This window comes from Notothenia rossii (assembly GCF_949606895.1).
Source record: "Notothenia rossii genome assembly, chromosome: 1".
Classification (NCBI taxonomy): Eukaryota; Metazoa; Chordata; class Actinopteri; order Perciformes; family Nototheniidae; genus Notothenia; species Notothenia rossii.
Window position 1 is genome coordinate 61,918,760 of NC_136912.1, and position 21,081 is coordinate 61,939,840.

General features: G+C 39.0%; 1 protein-coding gene across 1 annotated transcript in view; it reads left to right on the forward strand.

The window, feature by feature from the left end:
• Positions 1–21,081, forward strand: part of naaladl2 (N-acetylated alpha-linked acidic dipeptidase like 2) — a 1,042,014-nt gene that overhangs the window by 297,276 nt on the left and 723,657 nt on the right. The window lies entirely within an intron of this gene.

Consider the following 21,081-nt stretch of genomic DNA (forward strand, 5'->3'; position numbering starts at 1 on the left):
GCCAGCTGCAATGGATCATTGATCCACCAGGGGGTGCAGTGGGGTTCCACACTGGAGCTCATGTGAAATAAAGTCAGATACAGTACGCTGGATGTACAGCGGAACTTTGTTAAGATCCATATGTCACGGATATCACACTCTGTGCTAAATAAGAGACATTTAATCATTTACAAAACATCACCATGTTGTTATTTAACAAAATAATGTTGTTTAGTCGAAAAAAATGAACGGGAGGAAATGTAGCCCGGCTCTCAATTTTTAATCCTAATTTAATCATCATCTTCACCACGATCATTTATGTTTATGTTCGCCGAATTGACATGAAATCTCTGACACATATGAATATACTGTATTCAACTTCATTAAAACGTTATTAACGTGCCTAAACTCAGTAATTCACTAAAAATATTTATATTTTAATGGAGCCTCGTCGGCAGATCAGGATCCCAAAGCGTGGCGGAGGGATCCTGATCTGCATGACGGGTGTTATTTTCCCCATAAGGAACAAGTCGCTGCAAATGATCCCGCTTATTACACGACCACATTCTCAACAAAGTAACGACATGACTCCCAGTATTAATTGAAATGCTTTTATGGATTTAGAAAATGTTTTTATTGATTTAAAAAATAGTTGTATGTATTGATTTAAATTGACATGCATCCGCTAAGAAAAATAGTCCGTTGTTACCGTTTTTTTAAACAGTCTGAATTAAACGGCAGCTCTCAGCTGTGTATTTACACACTATTGGCCCATCAACCACAGCTCTCCCCCCCCCCCTGATCTTTCTTCTCCAGCCGCTAAATTAACTGTAGGTTACTTTGAGTGACCATAGACTGTATGTGACAAGCTTACAGTTAGTGACGTAACACCATAAAAGCTGGTGGGTTGAAAGCAATACGGGAGGTAAAAATAACTAGAATAATTGTGATTCATTTATTGTGGCTTTTATGTTTTTAGGTATAAAATGTTATGTAATTCAGGCTTATAGTTCACCCTTCTCTAAAAGCCTTCAACAATGACAATATTCATAGTAATTTAATAAATCCTTCCAACACACATTGTAAAAAATAGCCTACTGTAAGTTAAGAAATCATTTCAATATGTACATCTTCTGATGTGACAACAATAACATTATAAATAGTAACATAGCTGAACATGGTATTGCACATTTAGCTTTGAGTGTTACTGACCTGAGATGTTTTTATTACTTTTAACATACAGGGATGCAAACTCATCAGGTATGAAAAAGGTGACAAGGATCCGAGCCCCCGGCTCCCCCACCCCACAGAATATCGGCTTTAAAATGAGGAATAACAGAGGATATTAGCAGAACAACTAAAGCAGCAGTGTTAATAATAACAGAAACGCCAAAGAGTCACATCTAATAGAAATATATAAAAGCATTTATTTTAAATTGTGTAGCAGTCAGTTTATAATTTTGGCAGCACTGTTGAGCATTTTGAAAATGTATTTTCATGCCTCTGTGCAAGGCTTAGTCTTTCTATCTTTATAGCCACATGGTGTAAAGTAACTAAGTTCATAAACTCAACAAGTACTATACTTGGGCACAATTTTGAGATACTTGTACTTTATTTAAGTATTTCAATGTTTTGCTACTTTGTTCTTCTACTCCACTACAGTTCAGAGGTACATGGTGTACTTTGACTCCACTACATGTATTTAATACCTTTAGTTAATTTACAGATGTGGATGAATGATGTGAAATATAATCAAGTGTTAAATCAGACTTTAGTTCCACCTGGAGCAAATCCACAAGCTACCCTGCAGTATACAAAGTCATTCAAACTAGCTGCACCTTTACCAGCTTTGAGAACACTTTCATGATCAATCATTATAAAACATATCATATATATTATTCTGAAATGGACCATGGTTCGGGCACCTAGTTAGCATGCCACATGGGCGCCTCCCTAGGGAGGTGTTCCAGGCACATCCAGCTGGGAAGAGACCAAGGGGTAGACCTAGAACCAGGTGGAGGGATTATATCTCTTCGCTGGCCTGGGAGCGCCTTGGGATCCCCCAGTCAGAGCTGGTTGATGTGGCTAGGGAAAAGAAAGTTTGGAGCTCTCTGCTGGAACTGCTACCTCCGCGACCCGACCACGGATAAGCGGGAGAAGATGGATGGATGGATGAAATGGACCAATCTGCACAATGACTACTTTTACTGTCGCTACTTTCACTATATTTTGATGAGAATACTTTTCTACTTTTACTTGAGGAACATTTTGAATGCAGGACTTTTACTGTAACAGAGTATTCCTCCACTCTGCTACTTCTACTTTTACTCAATTACAAGATCTGAGTACTTTTACTTTTACTCTAGTACAAGATCTGAGTACTTCTACTTTTACTCAAGTACAAGATCTGAGTACTTCTCCTTTTACTCAAGTACAATATCTGTGTGCTTCTACTTTTACTCAAGTACAAGACCTGAGTGCTTCTACTTTTACTCAAGTACAAGATCTATGTACTTCTACTTTTACTCAAGTACAATATATATATATATATACTTATACCACCTCTGTTTATAGCCTATGAAAAAAACTATTAGAAATAGAAGGCTAAAGCTAACGTTAGCAGATAGTGACAATGTATGCTAGCTAGCTAGCTCAACGATTCCTTAAATAATATTGCCACAGAAAAACCTTTCAGTTCACATCACGCTCTGCCGCTCCGACAGGGAGCTCTGCTCTGAACACCTGAACGGCCCGTTCTAACAGCTGTTCACCAGCGGTCCAGTCTGTGCCACAGTGACTCCGGACGCACAGTTAATATTAACGAACGCACCCGTAGGTAATGTAGCTGCTGAAGCTAGACCATCATGTCGGAGCAGCAGAGCCTTATTATCAGTGTTGGGCAAGTTACTTCCAAAACGTAATATATTACATATTACTTATTACTCTCTTTAGAAAGTAATAAGTTACATTACAATATTACTGTCTCTGAAATGTAATGAGTTACACTACTTTAGTTACTTTTTAGTTACTTTCACCAAAATAACCGCAAAAGAATAGCTAGGTATTTTAAATGCTAAAATGTAGTTTAGTGCAGCTCATTATGCATCCAGTGAAGGGCAATGTGTTATAGCATAACAAATGTGTAGGCCCTTAAGGCTACTAACAACTTGTATTACACGGCTTAGTTGAATACTCCATTCTGATTGTAAATTCTTAACATGTGACACGTTGTTAATACAGCAGTACAGACCGCTGCCAAGGACTATAATGAAGGTTAACATATTGTAAATCAAGGCAAATATTATTTAAACCATGCTCATGGTTTGAAATGGCAAACATTGAAAGGCAAAAGTATTATTAAAACCATGTAGCCTACTACATCATCACCTTGGTCCCATCATATACGCTGGGAAGAGAATATTTACTGTGCTTGAAAACTGGTATCACATCATCATGTGAGGTTGACTTTGTGACCTGGAGAACATTTCAGCTGCAACATCAGCTCGTTGATAATAAGCTTGGGATATGAGATATTTTTGTAGCGATTCGTGGTGAAGGCATCTGTCCTATTGTATGCATTATTTTTGACCCAACATTTCTACAGGCATGTCAGAATATGGTACTATTTTCACATGAATATTCTAGCCATTGTCTATTTGCATAACACAAGCTGCAAAATGACCGCCTTACCCCACTGTACAGGCGGGTAGTTGTTTAGATATACCTGGCACATGCGGGCCGCAGAGGGGCGGCGTAGTTTCGGGCGACGAAGACTGCTGCTCCGGGGCTGGCGAGTCAGGCGGGAGTAAGCTAGTGTCCACAACGGAGGGTAACGTGATGTCCGCATCTGACCTGTTGCTACTGTCTGCAGTAGATGCAGTGTTGCTGGCGTTTAATGATGGTTGCTTTAACCATTTTCGTAGAAATGATTATCCACAGATCAGATGTGTGTCACTGCTGTGGAAGCACTTTGGAAATGATGCACGCGCAACGGAGCAGGTCACGCGCACCTGACACAATTTGTTGTTTGTATTTTTCGCTACGTTCTCTTTTTTGAATGGTTGCATAACGTTCAACTTCCCCGAAGATCTCAACGCGAAGCCTGAAGGGTAAACACCAGGTTTACTAATCTACCCGCACAATTTTTCCGGTGTCGGAATGTCTCGCTATGTTAGTACATTCTTAAAAAACAAAACACCATTTAATTTCGGGTTAAAATGTGTTGTAACTGCGTTACTGATCATTGTAACGGGTAATATATTACCCACATTTCATTAGTAATGCGTTACATTACTTCGTTACAGCAAAAAGTAATATATTACTGTAACTCCGTTACTTTTGTAACGCGTTACACCCAACACTGCTTATTATACATCCACCATGAGCAGAGCCGACAGGCAGGAAGACTCAAGCACACAGCTCGCACTTCATTATAATATATATAAAAAAGAACACCATGCGTGTCATGATGGGAAATAACAGCTCACGGCCGCAGATTACTCCGGGTCCCAGACCCCCCCATACCCAAAAATATTTATATTGCAGATCTACATGAATCACACAAACGACCTATTTTGGAATCAAAACGGCAAATTTTGCCGAAAGGTGACAAGTTTGCATCACTGAACATAGACAGAGCACAACTGAAACATAACATCTGAAACGATGTAACAACATAATACACTTTTTGGGGATGCAGCTTGGGATGTGAGGAGTGAGGGACACGGCTTAGAATGGGCATGTCGCCTGGCAGGACAGGAGAGTGTGTGCACCAGTCTGCCTTGATCTATGACTTCATGTCCGTGACACTCACTGCTTCACACAGCTGTTTTTTAGAAGGAAAACCTCCTTCACTTCATGAAAGTGTTTTAACCACACACACCTCTACACACACATGACGGGTGTTATTTTCCCCATAAGGAACAAGGCGCTGCAAATTATCCCGCTTATTACATGGCCACATTCTCAACAAAGTAACGACATGACTCCCAATATTAATTTAAATGCTTTTATGGATTTAGAAAATGTTTTTATTGATTTAAAAAATAGTTGTATTGATTTAAAAAATAGTTGTATGTATTGATTTAAATTGACATGCATCCGCTAAGAAAAATAGTCCGTTGTTACCGTTTTTTAAACAGTCTGAATGAAACGGCAGCTCTCAGGTGTGTATTTACACAACTAATGGCCCATCAACCACAGCTCTCTCCCCCCCTCCCCCCCTGATCTTTCTTCTCCAGCAGCTAAATTAACTGTAGGTTACTCTGAGTGACAAGCTTACAGTTAGACACAACACTGTCATTGCAAGTGACCCTCAGTTAGTTTACTTTTATGTTCAACTGCTAAATTCGTTACTGATAAAAAAGGGCTTCTACTGTACCTAATTACCTTAACACTAGAACCGCCAGAGGTTTTTGTATAGGCCTACATAAACCTGTCAAATCCCGCTATTAGAATGCCATTTTTAACAACATAGGGTGCTACATAACACACTTTCAGGAAAAGTCACGGACTGGGAGACTTTAATATTTTATTGAAAAAAAGTTACATTGCACACACACAACACACATCACACAAATTGACCCGATTGGCGGTTCTAGTGTTAAATAAACTCACTAATTAATGAAACCAGTTCAATACGCATTATTCTTATTCTTATCATTCTTTATGAGCGCTGAAGTAGTCTTAAAATCAGATCTGTATTTTAAATGAAATCTGACGGCAGGCAGTTAGCTCTGATCACCTATGATAAATGCGCCACACCTAATCTGGCCATTCAGCCACAGAGGTCCCTCTATACAAATCAAACTGTAGACGGTCTGAAAGCACCTATTGTTTTAAATAATGGTCGGAATGTGACCTGTGAGCCTTCTGAATTACCGTGGGGCAGCACATTCTAAACTAAAATGTTCAATCAATAAAGTAACATCTTATCTTATCTTATCTTAATAATATCTTCATATTAATAATAATAATAAATCATACAGTATGTGTCCGAAAGGGAGCAGGAGGAAGCAAACACAAAAATATACAAAAAATATACTGCATATTAAAGCAAATGATTGTAAAGGTAAAAGTATGAGCATAACAAATAAAGAAGTGTAATCTAAACATTTACATTATAATTATGATTATTTAATATATAAAGACTATATATTATTGAATTACAAGATTAGATATACTTTAGTTGATCTAAAATATTGAAGTGTTCAAATGCTCTTCAAAACACAACTGAAAGTCCATGAAACTTGTCTTTCTGTATTTGTGAATGAAGCGCCATCTCCTGGTTAAAACCTGAAATTGAAAATCTGGCGACGCCCTCTTGGAAAATAGTGGGAGGGCTTAACATTCCTCTATACTGGTTTTAGGCAGGTCATAGGCAGGAAGCTGTAAGCTGGAGTCTGAAATTCAGTGCTTCATCTGTATCCATGTATCTGTATCCCGCCCGCACCAATCACTGGACCTGGGGGGACAGAGCCTTCTCCATCGCTGCCCCCTCCGTCTGGAACTCACTCCCACAACCCATCAGAGACTGCACCGACCTCACCACCTTCAAAAAACTCACAAAAACTCACCTCTTCAATCTGGCTTTTAATGTGTGATTGTTTTTGTATTATTTGACTTTAACTTTAACTATATATTTATTTGTTGTTCCTTTCTTCTCTTTTCTTTTCTCTTCACTATTATCTGTAAAGTGTCTTTGAGCACCTGTAAAAGCACGAACAAATTAAATCTATTATTATTATCAAATACGGAGAGATGTCAGATAATAAAGTGGTGCAGAAACGAATCCTAAAACACAGAAATTAGTTCGCATTACAACTTGCGATTCCCTCGTCTTGATTCCTGCATTCTTTAAACATTTTCTTAAAACAAGCTGAATAGATTTTAAGGTTTTGTTATTCAACATAAAACGTGTCAGTAAACACAAGGGCTGCCCACTAATACTCAACTTAACATTAGTCGGCTAAAAAAGTCTTAGTTGAGCAAATTTTAAGTAGTCTACTTGTCGCATCAAAGAAAAAATAAACTCCATCTGGGCGCTGTGCATTGTTTTCAGCTGGAAAAACAAGCCAGTTTCACAAACAACGTGTAATTACTACAGTGGTCCATAGGGCAAAATCAGGGCTGGTTCTGACCAATTTGCTGCCCTAGGCAAGATTTTAGCTGGTGCACTTTGAGTAGAATTACTAGAGACTAGATATATGGGGTACAACTTATGAAAAAGATCGGTTTACATTTTAATAATCAAATAAGTATGTGAACATAACCAATAACCTACCATAGCCAATAACAAATACATTTAACGTATTTTATTTTTGTTGTTCATTTATATCTTAGTTTACCTAGTTAATATTTATTTATGCATTTTTTTTAATATCTCCAGTTTTAAACGATAGTTTTGATTTACTGTCCTATAGTATACATTGGAAGTATTTCAAAATTGTTTTTATTCATCTTAACCCTCCGGTATCATTCGATTGGACTAAAAATGTCCTGGACTCGAGTCGGACTCAAGTGCCGATTTTCGGGACTCGTGACTCGACTCGGACTCCCGCACTGATTGAGCGACTTGGACTTGGACTCTTGAATTCTCGCATACGCTGACTTGGACTCGTAGACTCGGACTCGACTTGTACATTGACGCTCTGACTTGGACTCGGACTCGGACTCGGACTCGTGAATTTCCCCCCCCACGATGACTCGGACTCGAATTGTACATTGAGCTCTGACTTGGACTCGGACTCGAGCAAGTTTTCTCTGGATGTCCTCTATCCTGGCATGTGCACCTGTGAGGCGAGTTCACGGACTGGGCCCCGCTATTCCAGTCTAGAGATGTCTAGAGACACACCCCGCATTGTGCTGTATGCTTTCACACATTCTGTTTCCACATTGGAAAAGAGCAGCGCAAAATGCTCGCTATGTGGAAACAATATTGAAGAGAGGGCTCCGTAACACATTACTCTAAGGATCGAGTTCAGACATATAGGCTGTCTTGAACACTATCATCAGAGTAACGTGATCTAATCAATAAATAAAGATTCAGCCGATAACATGAAAGCACATGGCTACTTAATATGCAGAATTACGTCATTTTGCATGCTAAGTAGCCATGTGCTTTCTTGGGCTAAATCTTTATCAGTAAACCGATTTAACCGGTAAAAGTTCCTTCAAAATAAGAGTCCCGATCTTATTACTATCAAAATAAAAGTGCAAAATGAAAACTTTACCATAGGAAAAAATTGGCATACAAATATAATAACTTCTCTAAAAGGTAACTCCTTTTAAATATAGTTAGACATATTAAAGGTAATTTACAATAATAATAATAATGATATATTAGTAATAAGCTTTACAGGACTGTCTCAGAAAATTAGAATATTGTGATAAAGTTCTTTATTTTCTGTAATGCAATTAAAAAAACAAAAATGTCATACATTCTGGATTCATTACAAATCAACTGAAATATTGCAAGCCTTTTATTATTTTAATATTGCTGATTATTGCATACAGCTTAAGAAAACTCAAATATCCTATCTCTAAATATTAGAATATCATGAAAAAGTATACTAGTAGGGTGTTCAACGAATCACTTGAATCGTCTAATTAACTCGAAACACCTGCAAGGGTTTCCTGAGCCTTGAAAAACACTCAGCTTGGTTCAGTAAACTAAATCACAAGTATGGGGAAGACTGCTGATCTGACTGCTGTCCAGAGGACCGTCATTGACACCCTCCATCAGGAGGGTAAGACACAAAAAGAAATTTCTCAAAGAGCAAGCTGTTCACAGAGTGCAGTTTCAAAGCACATCCACAAAAAGTCTGTTGGAAGGGGGAAATGTGGCAGGAAACGCTGCACAACCAAGAGAGATGACCGCAGCCTTAACAGCATTGTGAAGAAGAGTCGCTTCCAGAATTTGGGGGAGCTTCAAAGACAGTGGACTGAAGCTGGAGTCCAGGTATCAAAAGTCACTGTTCACAGACGTGTCCGGGAAATGGGCTACAATAGCCGTATTCCCATGGTCAAGCCACTTCTGAACTCAAGACAACGGAAGAGGCGTCTGACTTGGGCTAAGGAAAAGAAGCACTGGACAGTTGCACAGTGGTCCAAAGTCCTCTTTTCAGACGAAAGCAAGTTTTGTATTTCATTTGGAAGTCAAGGCGCCAGAGTCTGGAGAAAGGCTGGAGAAGAGCAAAATCCAAGTTGCTTGAAATCCAGTGTGAAGTTCCCACAGTCAGCGATGGTTTGGGGAGCCATGTCAGCTGCTGGTGTTGGTCCACTGTGTTTCATCAAGCCCAGAGTAAATGCAGCTGTGTACCAAGAGATTTTAGAGCACTACATGCTTCCGTCTGCTGAAAAGCTCTATGGAGATGAGGAATTCATTTTCCAGCATGATCTGGCACCTGCCCACAGTGCCAAAACCACCAGTAACTGGTGTACTGACCATGGCATTACTGTCCTCGATTGGCCTGCAAATTCCCCTGACCTGAACCCCATAGAGAGTATGTGGGGTATTGTGAAGAAGAAGCTGAAAGACACCAGACCCAACAATGCTAATGAGCTAAAGGCCGCTATTGAAGCATCCTGGGTATCCATAACACCTCAGCAATGCCACAGGCTGATTGCCTCCATGCCACGCCGCATTGATGCAGTAATCCGTGCAAAAGGATTCCCAACCAAGTACTGAGTGCATTAATGGACATTTTCAAATGTTTGATTGTGTTTTGCTGTTATAAATCTTTTTTTTTTACTTGGTCTGAGGAACTATTCTAATTTTTTGAGATAGGATTTTTGAGTTTTCTTAAGCTGTATGCCATAATCAGCAATATTAAAATAATAAAAGGCTTGCAATATTTCAGTTGATTTGTAATGAATCCAGAATGTATGACATTTTTGTTTTTTTAATTGCATTACAGAAAATAAAGAACTTTATCACAATATTCTAATTTTCTGAGACAGTCCTGTATGTTTGTATAGCACCTATTACAAAAATTGTAGCCAAACTCGCTTCACAGCAGTTCAATAGACAGGTTAGTATAACATGACAGGATAAAAGCAATGTAGAGGAGCCACTACATTTCAACACATATATCCACGAAGATTAATATATGAAGACTTGTGACTCAGACTTGACTTGGACTCTTCTTGGGTGACTCGGACTTGGACTCGGACTCGAACATAGGTAATGATGACTCGGACTTGACTCGGACACTCCTTGGGTGACTCAGACTTGGACTCGGACTCGAACACAGGTAATGATGACTCGGACTCGACTCGGACACTCCTTGGGTGACTCCGACTTGGACTCGGACTCGACTACGACTCTCCCTTGGTGACTCGGACTTGGACTCGGACTCGAAGAGTGGTGACTCGAAAGTGACTTGGACTCATGAATTGGTGACTTGACTACAACACTGGATCAGTCATTAGCACTCATGGTTTTTCATACCACTGCTACGCTGACGATACCCAATTAATTCTGTCCTTTCCCCGCTCAGAGACCCAGGTCGTCGCACGCATCTCTGCTTGTCTAGCTGACATCTCTCAGTGGATGTCTGCTCATCACCTCAAGCTCAACCTTGACAAGACTGAACTGCTTTTCCTTCCGGGAAAAGATTGTCCCACTCTTGACCTAACAATCAACATCGGCACCTCTGTTGTTTCCCCGACTCAGACTGCAATGAATCTGGGTTTGATCCTAGATAACAAACTGTCCTTAACTGCAAACATCGCTGCTACAACCCGCTGCTGCAGATACACGCTTTACAACATCAGGAGGATACGTCCCCTCCTGACCCAGAAAGCAACTCAGGTTCTGGTCCAGGCTCTCGTCATCTCACGCCTAGACTACTGCAACTCCCTCCTGGCTGGTCTACCTGCATGTGCCATCCAACCTCTGCAGCTCATCCAGAATGCAGCTGCTCGTCTGGTCTTCAACCTTCCTAAATTATCCCACACCACGCCGCTCCGCCGCTCACTTCACTGGCTTCCAGTAATTGCTAGAATCCACTTCAAAACAATGGTACTTGCATACCATGCTGCGAATGGATCTGGCCCTTCCTACATCCAGGACATGGTTAAACTGTACACCCCAGCACATGCACTCCGCTCTGCATCAGCCAAACGACTCGCTGCACCCTCGTTACGAGGGGGACCCAAGTTCCCATCAGCAAAAACACATGGGTTTGCTATCCTGGCTCCAAAATGGTGGAATGAGCTCCCCATTTAAATCAGGACAGCAGATAGCTTGCACATCTTCCGGCGCAGACTGAAAACTCATCTCTTTCGACTCCACTTCGATCGATAGAATTACTAACAAAGATCTGCCAACAGAGCACTTATATACTAACAAAGGACTGGCTTACTGTATCTAAAGCCAGTTGAGTAGCACTTGAATTGTTTGGCTCTATGAAACCTGATGTACTTATATGATTCTGTTTTCTTCAAGGTTGTATCTTCCTGGTCGAATGTACTTATTGTAAGTCGCTTTAGCGTCAGCTAAATGCAATGCAATGTAATGTAAACTGTGTACAGCCCTGGAGGTTTAGGTGATAGGAAACAAATTGGTGTGTACAAATGTAAAACATGTAATTACTAAATGAGTGAAAATCGCTTGTATCCATAATGGGTAGCATTCATATATACCCACATGACAGCTCATTGTTACTTTGTAATTCTACTACAATTCAGAGGTTAACCTGGTATTTTTACTCCACTACATTTATTGTTGTTACTTTGCAGATTCTGATTAATGATGTGAAATATAAACAACCCTTAAATCAGACTTTAGTTACACCTGAGTAAAATTCAGGGAAAGGTGATTGTCAAGTGCCAACAATCAGGAGAGATATTTGATTGTTGGTGCTTGAAAAGACTACAAATATATCTGCAGATCTCTATAAAATAATCCCTTTCATGCATGAATTATGAAAACCTCAGTCAGCATTCTTTTACCAAGTGTTTTTATTGCTCTTGGGGCATGAAAGTTTTTTAAAATATATTTGTATATGTCCAGGTGGACAGTATGCGTTCAGGGTTTGAACTGAAGAGATGTACATTTTGAAAAAATGATAAATAAAGATGTGCAAACTTAAAATTACATTATAATAACATAAATATGTTGATTTACGGCCCAAAAAGATATTGCACATGAAGTATTTTGAAGAAAAACCAGGGCCAGGGGCCAATTTGAGGCCCCACGCACAGTTATTTGATGAGCGCTAGTGGAGCCTCGAAGCGGCGAAACCGTGCCGCGCCACCCTAATTGCGCCACTTAGGCACATAGGTGAGCCTCAGATGAGGCCCCCACTCCGCAAGATGTGGCCCCCTCTACAAGGTGAGGCCCCACACAGTCAGCATGATCTGCCTGTAGGGAGGCACGGCCCTGGGAACAACAGCAGCAGTACCAGAACGAATTGTAGTTGTAGAAATCAGTGATGCATGACGTCCACTGTAGTGGACAGGTGGTTAACCATGATTTCCTGCAAACATAAAATCAATACTTTGATCATTTATGAATTATATGATTCCTTAGTTGTTACTTGATGTCACCACATTTTTTATACCTGCAGGGGACGCTTTCCATAAAAGGATTGGCAAGATATAGATGGGTGACTTGGTCCATGTGGCTTTCTGTCGTCCATTTTAGTTTAGAGACATGTATCATGCACTTACACTGAATTGGCACTGAGTAGCAGTGTATGGGATGATGCAATAGGGTCCTATGTAGTAGCTGATTGTGCAACTGTGCAAAAAAAAACAATGCATACAAGAAAACACATTTTTAATAGCTGTCCATTGTAGTGACCTATATGCATGAAAGGGATCATTACTCATTATTCTCTACTACTAGTTCATTAAAAACTGTATATAATTGCTATTTTGCACATCCCTTTCAAGATTTCAAGATTTTCAAAGGTTTATTGACATATCATATACACACAACCCTTTCTCCTAAAAATTACGTTCCCACAGAACTAAAATGCATTCTCAATTACGTTTAGCGAGAAACGTATTTTCTCCCATGTTACGTTCGTTATGAAAGTATCTTAAATACGTTTATTTTCTACATATTTTTGCCATTTATTGTCTTCCTTATAATAATTATAATAGTCATTTATAAATATCATTTTAAAGCACACATTTGAAATCAGTAGGCGGGGCTGTAATTTCGCCAGCTGTTACTCTCATGAGCAAGACAGAACATAATAGTGTTATAATGCCAAAAAGCTGCCGTGTCGTTTATTGCACCTCAAACAAATCCAAAAACCCTAACCCTAACAAATCCAGAGTTACGTGTTTCTGTACTTCCTCTAAGAAGAAAGGACAGTAACAGAAGATCTCTGAGGCTTCAGGCTTGATCGCCGTTCAAATGACAGCGTTCGGTTCCCCAAAAGTGGGCGGGGCTGTAAAGTGACGTAGATTTTACTCTCATCTATTGTTCAAAACCATTCTATTTATTCTAACGTAAATTACATGCCAGTGTCTTATCTTTTTATTACTTATATTTTTTATACTTTATTTGCTATGAGTTATATCTGAAGATGTTTCTGAAGATGTGTAGTCCAGTCCACCCTTCAATGTAGCATAAATGTGAACTCTCATTACAGGAACAATACCGGAAACAGATGTAGGAATGATCCTCAGTTCGTTGATCGGATGTTTTAGCCGCAATGCACGTTTTTAAAGATATTACTGATTTTCTTTGAATATAAGAATGTAAATACTGAGTTGAGAGAATAGTCAGGAGATTTGGGTGATGGGAGACACATCTATGGAATCACAATTTCAATAGCTTACCATTAAATTATGGATATACCTTTCCGTCTGTGATGTTTTACAAATCCGATATTAATGTGTAGAAGTAAAAAATGAGAAATAGTATAGCAATATCCTGTAAAATTATGTAAAAACATGAATAAAACCACACATCTTCAGATGTTATACTTACATAAGTGTCCTACACTAATAATTAAAAGTTATTATTAGTATGCTGTGTGTACCTTGTGTGCATCGCCTAGTGGTTAAAGCACGTTATTGAATTATTTTTGTTGAATAATGTTATTTTTGTTGAATAATGTTATTTGATGAAAAAAATATAAAGAGTATATACTTTCATAGGGGGAAAGTAGAAGGTCAATGATAGAAATATAGAATATAAAAAATCAAGAAGATACTGTAAGTGATCTCTAAAATAAAACAGTTTAGTGCAGGATGTACAAATATATTAATATGAGGATCTGCAAAACAGACAAACTAATTAACCTTTATTAACACATTAAAGAATACTTTAGGTTAAGGTCTTCTTTCAAATAGGAAAAAAGCTTTGGGGGTATCTACAGATAAATATTAAGCCTGACAAAGTACTTAACGTCTAAGATATTGCTTTCCTGCAATGTTAACTATGTTGAAGCACTTATTTTAACTGATATCATACACATTAATTCTACTCTTATGTATGTAGATAGTATAAGAAATTTGCAGAATCTGACAGTTTAATGGTAGAGATATACACACATATTGATAGATGTCTTGTAATGCACTGTTGAGGAACCTGTGACCCAAGTTTTTCATTCATTGCATAACCACACCGTCGTGTATATGGTATGTCAATAAACCTTTGAAAATCTTGAAATCTTGAAAGGGATGTGCAAAATAGCCATTATATACAGTTTTTAATTTACTATTAGTAGAGAATAACGATTAATGAATATACTTTAGAGATCTGCAGATAAATGTTTAGTCTTCTCAAGCACCAACAATCAAATATCTCTCCTGATTGTTGGCACTTTCCCTGAATTGTACTCAGGTGTAACTAAAGTCTGATTTAAGGGTTGTTTATATTTCACATCATTAATCAGAATCTGCAAAGTAAGTAAAAGAAATGTAGTGGATTAAAATACCAGGTTAACCTCTGAATTGTAGTGGAGTAGAATTACAAAGTAACAATGAGCTGTCATGTGGATATTAATGCTGCCCATTATGGATACAAGCGATTTTCACCCATTTAGTAATTACATGTTTTAAATGTGTACACACCAATGTGTTTCCTATCGCCTAAACCTCCTCCGGGGCTGTACACAGTTTAATACTGTCAACTTCTAATTTTGGGAAAAACGAAAACGTCTTTTAAAACTACAATTCCCAGTAGAGACGTGCCATAGAGAACATGTTGCGAAACACAATAGCCAGCATGTGTAGCTCTCGGGGGGCTTTCGCGTCCAATTTTGAATAGTCTGCCGTGGTTTCGTTCCATTTCAAAGAGCTTGACGCTCGGCGTAACCTTGGCGCACTGCCACTCCAACATCCAATCCCAGAGCTTGAAGATTAAGCACGGGGTTTGTCAACGGGACTGTAGTCCCAAACGATAGCTGGGGATTATGGGTAGTGTAGTGTCTTCGGCCATCTTAAACTGAATTTCTTTTCAGATATCATATCGCATTAACAACACCACATCTGGCGTCACAGAGATCTTCTGTTACTGTCCTTTCTTCTTCGAGGAAGTACAGAAACACGTAACTCTGGACTTGTTTTAATGTTTGAGGTGCAATAAACGACACAGCAGCTTTTTGGCATGTTAAAGCTATTATTTTCTGCCTCGCTCATGAGAGTAACAGCTGGCGAAATTACAGCCTCGCCTACTGATTTTAATTCAACCATAAATCGAGCCCGATTGTCGATTTCAAATGTGTGCTCAAAAATGATATTTATAAATGACTATTATCATTATTATAAGCAAGACAATAAATGACAAAGATATGTAGAAAATAAACATATTTAAGATACGTTCATAACAAACGTAACGTGGGAGAAAATACGTTTTTAGCTAAACGGAATTGAGAATACAGTTTAGTTCTGTGGGAACGTAATTTTTAGGAGACAGGGTTGGACTTTTTTTGGATGAATTTATGTTTCATCCAATCACAGAGCTTGTTGACTTATCGCGAGGTTTGTCAAAGCGGACAGGCGTCGTCACAACAATAACTGGGGATTGTGGGTAGTGTAGTCTTTTTGGAGCTCCACATTTCAGAGAAAACAAGCTGTTTCTCAGAATTGAAGGGGAAAAACACAATAGCATAGTACACAATTTAAACCTATCAATGTCGTTTAATTAACAAAGGTAATCTGGTGTTTTTGAGTTGATGAGTAGTGGAGATATCACTGTCAAATCAATCGACAGTAAGGAGAATACTTACTTCCGGGTGTACAATTCTCCGTTATCCAATGGGAATGGACACTCATATTGCCTTTAAGAGCTGCCGACATAAACGGGTGCGGTGCTTCCATGAGCGTCAAATACCACCGCCGATGGGAATACATTGCAATCAGTTGAAAGCTCTTTGCGTCCGTTTATGAAGCTGAAGGAGCCTCGGCGCGTCCCAACTGCACGCCACGGTCACCCTGACCAAGCGTCGCTCCTGAAAGCTTAGGGAGTGAGAGTGTGTTGAAAATACATATCTGGGGACTAGCTCTTTTTTTTTTATAACAGTCTTGGATATGTCAAAGATTAGCAACAAAATATATATTTTTTGCATTATTAGTTTTTGCACAAAATCAGATTAAACCAAAAACTCACACATTAGTCATTCGGGACAAAAATTTCCACTTCCAAAAACTGCTCTAAAATGACAACAGATTAATATTTATTAAAACTTTTTGGGATTAAATCTTTCAATCAACTTCAGTCGTGATCAAAAATATAAATTATCGAATTATTTTCAGGATTTCAATCCTTTAACTGCCAGTTTGAAAACATGCACAAAAAGGCAGTTGTTTTCCATAAAATAAATGTTGGGGGGGTCGGCTTTTTTTTATCACAGTCTTATGTCAAAGAATAGCAACAACATTTATTTTGGTGAATTATTAGTTTTTGCACAGACTCAGATTAAACAAAAAACTCACACATTTGCCACTCGCAGACAAAAATGTCCCCTCCACTCCCATTATAACCACATATTTTGATCTCTCCATCATACCGGTATATAACCATGCATTTTGTAATGTCAGGGTTTTATATTGGATGAAAATAGTTCAATTTGTCCTTTTAACCGTATATGACCAGATGTGACATTTTACCATTGAATTACATGCTTGTCATTTCTTGGTTTCTTTGCCTGTTGTATAATGGGGCCCTGCCAGCCATTGGAATATATGTATGGAACTAATATGATGTAGGTGTGTTGGTATGGATGTGGAGACCAGTGGTCAAATGGAAATAAACAATATATTTTATAGCAGAGAGATGGTGTAAGTATTAATGATTGACAATAAGGGACAATAGTACGCACTAACTTTGCTTGCCTTTTTTGGCGCAGGGCTTTCAGGGGGCTTTGCTTTTTTTGCAGCCACCTTGGGCGGACTTGAAGGGAGAGCTACGTTTTGCCTAGGAATAAAGAATATAAAACAATTAGACATAAGCACAAGTGAAATAAAAATAATCACACATACAGTAGGTCTAAAGGGCAGAGTATAGGTTATTTACAATTTGTCAGCTCATCTGTACAAGACGTGGTCTCCGGGACTGGTAAAAATTGGGAGCTTCCATTCTTCCTTGATTCTCACAAAAAAAAAACTTTGTGACAAAAGCAAGTTATGCATTTATGCAAATAGTTTTCAACAAGAGAAGTCCAAGAAATGTTTGCAAGCCTTGGCATCGAAGTTTCACAGAGCACTCTGCGAAATCACTTTCTGGAGAAACCACTCCGCCGCTCAGGTCCAAGGAAACTACAACAGTAAGTAGCCTACCTTATTCAATAGTATAACACGTATCGTAAACAGCTGACATGTGATAGTTCTGCATTTCCCTGATGGTTTTTGTGTCTTTCTTTTACAGCAATATTGTGACTGCGATCAAAAATGCGACAAAGGCTGATGACGAACTCACGGCTCATGGCGTAAAGGGGAAAATTCAGGCGGACTTTGGGGTTTCACTAGGACTGAGCAGCATACGCAAGGCCAGGAGAAAACTTGGGTGGAAATATGGCAGGACCCGCTTCACTCCCATGATAAGAGACCACAACAAAGAGGCAAGGCTGAGACAAGCCCTTCAGTGGATCGAGTCTGGGGAAACGTGGCATGATGTGCTTTTTACGGATGAATCCACAATAGCTCTGGAACACTTTGCAAGGTATAGTTTCAACAAAAAGGACCATTCTGTTGCAAAGCCTCGGCCGAAACATCCAATAAAGTTTCATGTCTGGGGATTGATTCTGCCTCATGGTCCAGGCCCGTTGGTTATCTTTGAAGGAATCATGGATAGAATCTACTTTGAAAACAGTATAATCAAGGAAGCTGCAGGTCCCTACATCAGGGAACATTTTGGGTCGGATCACCGCTTCTTCCAGGACAATGACCCGAAGCACAGTGCGGCTGCAGCTGGAATTGATGCTGAGGGAATCAACTGGGTTAAGACTCCACCAGAATCTCCGGATTTGAATCCCATCGAGCTGGTCTGGCACTTGATGAAAGACTACATTTGGAAGGAGGCTAAACCAGGCTCAAAGCAGGAGCTAATGCAAGCGATACAGGATTTTTGGATGACAAGACTGACCCAAGACACCTGTAGTCGACTAATTACAGGCCTCAATAAAGTCCTGCCATTGGTTGTGCAAAATAAAGGTGGACATAGTGGAAAGTAAAATTTACCTTGTCATCAGGTTCTATAAAGTAGGTTACTTCAATAAAAATGCAAAATAATTTATCTGTGTACGTGTTTTACTGAACGAGCATACTGTACTGTGATCTGCATGCAATTATCAAACATTTAATTAAAGTTAAAAGAAAAAAGTGAGGGGGTCCAAAATCAGCCAAAGTGTTTTGTTTTTAACGTTCGTCACTATAATAATCAAAGGGAGAAATATGAACGTTAGTTTTTACTGAAATGATCAAATAAAGTCAACATTTCACAGTGTTTACTGAGCTGTGGGGGTTGTTAAACTCTTAAAAGGTGTTTGAATGGTGATATACACAGTGATAGATGTTAAGGACTAACGTTTATAATGAATTGCCTACATTTGTATTTATTTTAGGATCTTTTCATACAATAATACGTATTGGGATCATTTGTATTAATGTGGACCGGAGGGAGAGGGTGACGTGCATAAGTTTCACTTTACTTTTTTATTTCAATTCCAACTTTGGTCCTCAAGAATATGTTTCTCTGTTGTCCACGTTCATAAAGCATAAAACAACACCATCAGAGCGTGGTGCAAATTATCTAGATTGGTTTACACAGCGCCGTATAGATAGAATACGGCGCTGGGTTTACAGTAGTTGGTGTTCTTATTATAGCCTACATCAATGTAGCCCGCTGTATAGAAAACTGTAGTTTCCCCACAGCAGCAGACGCACATTCATGACGTCCGCTGGCGCATCATAAATACGTCGATAGTGAAAGTGCAGTTGAATTCTCAAAGCACCGCAGTCTCTTCTCCTAAATCCTTTTGAATTCTCCTATCCACGCAATGTTACAAAACTCTCCCATCCCCCCTCTGTTAACTAAGCTTGGAGTGCAAGTAGTATGTTGTGGACTCTTTGTTTCAAATAATGGCCCATCGAAATGTGACAACTCTCCCATCCCACTTCTTCTCCATTGCCGGTATAGGTCTTGATGAATGGTATAAAACAATTAAAATATTGCAAGCTGAGGCTTTGAACATTTTTGTAATATTATTGCCATAACAATCACTAATTGAGTTTATTCACAAATGTTGTGCAATGACAAAATCAGACAGTTATATTTAAATATGGTCTGGCTTTAATACAAATGAAATACTGTAGGCTCGACAGCCCCCCTCAAGGTGATCAACACATGCAGGGAAGCATTGCCGGTCTGAAAGGGTCTCTGGAATATCAAACATTTAATTAAAGTTTGGGCCCAAACTCAGGTGGAAGAAGTATTCCGATTATTTACCTAGGTAAAAATACGTGTTAGAAGTAAATGTCCTGCATTCAAAATTGTCAATAGGCCAAGTGAAAAGTATTATCGTCTGAAAGTAAAATGTGTTATTAGTATTAAGTACATATCATTTGTACAACTAATATTTAGAAATACTCCGTTGTAATTATTGATGCATACATCTGTTCATCCATTCAATGTGGCATCTGCTAGAATGCGGTTAATGTATGATATTACTTAATAATACACTACATTATATGGTAATTTAATTTTAATTTAATTCGTTTCTTATTTCATAGTTTGTCATTATTATTATTTTTATTTTGTATCGCTGATCTTATTTTTGATTTTATTAATCTGTGTGAATCTGTGCTATCCTGTTTTTCACTCTCACCCTTTTGCTGTTTGAACAACTGAATTTCCCCACGGGGATTAATAAAAACCATCTTATCTTATGAGATATATCTTAACCCTAACCCTAACCCTAACATGTCACCCATTGAGCATGTTTGGGAGGCTCTGGATCGGCGTATACGACAGCGTGTTCCAGTTCCTGCCAATATCCAGCAACTTCGCACAGCCTCAGGGTCTGGGGGGGTCCGAAAACCAGTCAGTATGTGGTGTGACCACCATTTGCCTCACGCAGTGCAACACATCTCCTTCACATAGAGTTGATCAGGTTGTTGTTTGTGCCCTGTGGAATGTTGGTCCACTCCATGCTCAATGGGTGACATGTTAGGGTTAGGGTTTAACCCTAGGGTTTTCGGACCCCCCCAGACCCCCCAAGACCCCCCCAATAAAGCAAAACTGCACGTTTCAGAGTGGCCTTTTATTGTGGCCAGCCTAAGGCACACCTGTGCAATAATCATGCTGTCTAATCAGCATCTTGATATGCCACACCTGTGAGGTGGGATGGATTATCTCGGCAAAGGAGAAGTGCTCACTATCACAGATTTTTTCAGATTTGTGAACAATATTTGAGAGAAATTGTTATTTTGTGTATGTAGAAAATGTTTTAGATCTTTGAGTTCATCTCATGAAAAATGGGAGCAAAAACAAAAGTGTTGCATTTGTAATTTTTGTGCAGTGTATATGTCATTCACCCCCATTCATACAGAGCAGTGTACCTTACTCTAGGACCTAACATACACACACATTCACACACCATTGGCCATGACATCGGGAGCAACTCAGGGTTAAGTATC